The sequence below is a fragment of the Lathyrus oleraceus genome, chromosome 1, assembly GCF_024323335.1.
Source record: "Lathyrus oleraceus cultivar Zhongwan6 chromosome 1, CAAS_Psat_ZW6_1.0, whole genome shotgun sequence".
Lineage (NCBI taxonomy): Eukaryota > Viridiplantae > Streptophyta > Magnoliopsida > Fabales > Fabaceae > Lathyrus > Lathyrus oleraceus.
The window spans coordinates 393,194,553-393,198,507 of record NC_066579.1 but is presented as its reverse complement, the minus strand read 5'-3'; the positions used below and the strand labels follow the sequence as shown (position 1 = coordinate 393,198,507).

At 39.3% G+C, this 3,955-nt stretch overlaps 1 non-coding gene and 1 pseudogene across 1 annotated transcript; one reads left to right on the top strand and one right to left on the bottom strand.

Moving 5' to 3' along the window:
* Positions 1 to 559: 559 nt before the first annotated feature.
* LOC127116474 (uncharacterized) lies at positions 560 to 659 on the top strand (annotated as a pseudogene).
* Positions 660 to 3,482: 2,823 nt separating this feature from the next.
* On the bottom strand, positions 3,483 to 3,589 carry LOC127115943 (small nucleolar RNA R71). The gene has a single exon (XR_007800940.1). It is a non-coding gene; the product is annotated as a small nucleolar RNA R71 (small nucleolar RNA).
* Between the last annotated feature and the right edge of the window lie 366 nt (positions 3,590 to 3,955).

Sequence of the window (3,955 nt, the reverse complement as noted above, 5' to 3'; positions counted from 1 at the left end):
AGGGGTATTATTGTTAGGATTCGGTTTCTGATATCCCGGAGGTACAGATGGGGTTTGATTCGGAGACTGTCCAGGTGCGTATAAAGCATTATTACTCTTATATGAAAAGTTTGGATGGTTCTTCCAATTTGGGTTATAGGTATTCGAATAGGGGCTTCCTTGAGCATAGTTTACTTGCTCTGTTTGGATTCCAGTCAAGAGTTGACATTCCGCAGGAGTGTGGCCTTGGATTCCACAGACCTCGCAATTCTGAGTTATAGCAACCACGGCGGTTGGAGGTGATACGTTTAAACTTTCAATCTTCTGGACCAAAGCATCCACTTTTGCATTAACGTGATCAAGGTTACTTATCTCGTACATGCCAGTTTTCGGTTGAGGTTTTTCCACTGTTGTTCGTTCGGTTCCCCACTGATAGTGGTTTTGGGCCATGCTCTCGATAAGCTGGTAAGCATCAGCATAAGGTTTGTTCATTAGTGCACCACCTGCAGCGGCGTCTATTGTTAACCTTGTATTGTATAAGAGACCATTATAAAATGTGTGAATTACTAACCAGTCTTCCAAACCATGGTGTGGGCAAAGTCTCATCATGTCTTTGTATCTTTCCCATGCTTCGAAAAGAGACTCGTTGTCTTTCTGTTTAAATCCGTTTATCTGGGCTCTTAACATAGCTGTTTTGCTTGGCGGAAAATATCGGGCAAGAAAAACTTTCTTCAACTCGTTCCATGTGGTGACTGAGTTGGAAGGGAGAGATTGAAGCCATCTTCTAGCGCTATCTCTTAATGAGAAAGGAAAAAGACGAAGTCGAATTGCCTCTGAAGTGACACCATTAGCTTTAACAGTATCAGCGTATTGAACAAATACGGATAAATGAAGGTTTGGATCTTCGGTAAGATTTCCAGAGAATTGGTTCTGTTGCACAGCCTGCAACAACGAAGGTTTAAGTTCAAAGTTGTTTGCTTCGATTGCGGGCGGAGCAATACTTGAATGCGGTTCATCTTGCGATGGAGCGGCGTAATCTCTAAGAGCACGAGCTGGTTCTGCCATCTCGGTTAAAGAAGAAAAAATGTTTTTGATATCAGGAAGGTTTATAGGAGGGAGATTGTTTTCAGCACGATATTCCCGAATTCGTCGTAAGACTCGGAGATATAGTTCGATATCGTTGATTCGTAAATAGAGCGGTTCGCCTTGAGAGCGAGTGCGTGGCATACAAATCAACGAAAGAAAGAATAGAAGGAAAAAGAAACCTTAGTCTCTACAGCGTAACGGAAGAGTTACGATATCGATTGAATAAAACTCCCCGGCAACGGCGCCAAAAACTTGATCGCTCGACTGTGTGAGTCGAGAATGGGATACAAACTGCAAGTGCACAGTTCTATCGCGTAGTTTTAAAAGATATCGATCCCACAGGGACTTATGAATCGATATACCGTTATCTAAGGTTACTTCGTAAAGCTAAGGTGAATAATAGTTGATTGTTTGGGGAAGGAAGCTAAAAACTAAACTAAGATCTAGATTAAATATTAATAAAACGGATATCGGTATGTAGTTCGTCAAAACTAGGGAATCAATTCCTTGTTGGTCTCTCGGTTTTAAAATAAATCGTTTCGATTAACTTTATTGGTTAAAGGTTTTATCTCAAACTCTCGCTCTGTTGAAGAAACCATGATCTTATATTAATGTAGCTGTCACTTATAATTAAGTCAAAAATCATATTTTGAAAACAATAAAGTTGCAGAAACTCTTTTTAAGAAAATACTGACCGTTTTAAACACCCTTATCTCAAACTCTCGCTCTGTTGACTTAGGTTATACAATTAAATCTAAATGCTTAACTCTCGTCCTCACATTCAATCTTTAAAAATACTTTTTGGAAAAAAGTCAGAATTTAATTAATTCTAAAACTTGCTCTCGCCCTGAGATAGACTTAATGACTAACTTACACTGTCCAGTTAAAACCTCAAACTCTCGCTCTGTTGGTTTCAACTTCTTTATGTCTTTTACTTTTGTAAAAAAATCTTGTTATTAAACCTGTAAGTTAAGACCATAAAAAGATTGATTCTAATTTTAAGTTTGAATAGACCGACTTAGTCTTGATCCCTTTTTCTGCTTACTTTACATACCGATACCTAGGCGAATTAGCCAGACATGCTAACTAAATAATAATTATTACCATGCATACACAGACTCATTTCAGGCAGGCAATGTAAATAAACAATAGAATAAAACATTAAAAATTAAATAACGATTAAAGAACCTGAATGCGTAATACAATGGTCTTGAACACTCCACCACAAGCCGGTAGGATTTGTTCTTGGATTCTTCAATTGAACAGTAAATTAAATCAAGGAAATAAAACTGGAATATAACGTAAGGTTAAATCCGGTATAAAGTTGCACAGTAGTTTCCGGTGTAGAAACTACTACGCGAAAAAATATCTAAAAGCTAAAAAACGGGGAAGATAAATTGCAAGAGAAAAAGAAAATAAAACTTGCAAAAGAAATAATTAAAATAAACAATATTAATTCTGCTGGAAAAAGAAAAATAAGCAAAAAGCTTGAACAGAAAATCGGCAGAGCTTCGGTGTGTGTAAACGGCAAAAAGAGGAGAACAACCGAGAGGGATTAGGGTAGCTATTTATAGTAGTGCTACTAACTGCCTTTTTCTTCTTTTCCACGAGTCTTCAGCACGCTAAATTCATGGCTTGGGAATAGGACACGAAGTCCTCAACGTTACTTCCATTCTTCTGAGAGCGTAACTTGCGCCAAAAAGCTAGTGGACTGGTGTGACGCTCGTCACACCATGTGTGACGTCCGTCACAAGACTACTTCGCGTGACGCTCGTCACGCGTCCTGTGACGTCCGTCACAGGCACAGCACTGGTGACTTGTGCGCTTTGGGCTGGGCTTTGGCCTTTGGTTCCTTTTCTCTCCTTTTTGTTCCTTTTTACACCTCCTTTTCTTCCCTTTTTAACTTTTGCTTCAAAATGGGTACCTGATATAAATAGAAGAGGAATACTGCATAATATCTGATAAAATGAGATAAACTAGCGTAAATGATAATATAATTTAATTGAATTAAGTCTTAAAAAGCGATATAATTTCGTGTTATCACAGAACCAGCTCGTACCCTTCGAGATTACGCAGCTCCATCGCAAGATGAGCCGCATTCGAGTATTGCTCCACCCGCAATCGAAGCAAACAACTTCGAACTTAAACCTTCATTGTTGCAGGCAGTACAACAGAACCAATTTTCTGGAAATCCTACCGAGGATCCAAACCTTCATTTATCCGTATTTGTCCAATACGCTGATACTGTTAAAGCAAATGGTGTCACTTCAGAGGCAATTCGACTTCGTCTTTTTCCTTTCTCGTTAAGAGATAGCGCGAGAAGATTGCTTCAGTCTCTTCCTTCCAACTCAGTCACCACATGGAATGAATTGAAGAAAGTCTTTCTTGCCCGATATTTTCCTCCAAGCAAAACAGCTATGTTGAGAGCCCAGATAAATGGATTTAAACAGAAAGATAACGAGTCTCTCTTCGAAGCATGGGAAAGATAGAAAGACATGATGAGACTTTGCCCACACCATGGTTTAGAAGACTGGTTAGTAATTCATACCTTCTATAATGGTCTCTTGTACAACACAAGACTAACCATAGACGTCGCCGCAGGTGGTGCACTTATGAACAAACCTTACGCTGATGCTTATCAACTTATTGAGAGCATGGCCCAAAACCATTATCAGTGGGGAAGCGAACGAACAATGGTAGAAAAACCTCAGACGAAAACTGGCATGTACGAGATAAGTAGCCTTGATCATGTTAATGCAAAAGTGGAAGCTCTTTCCCAGAAAATTGAAAGTTTAAATGTATCACCTCCAACCACCGTGGTTGCCGTAACTCAAAATTGCGAGGTCTGTGGAATTCAAGGTCACACTCCTACAGATTGTCAACTCCTAAC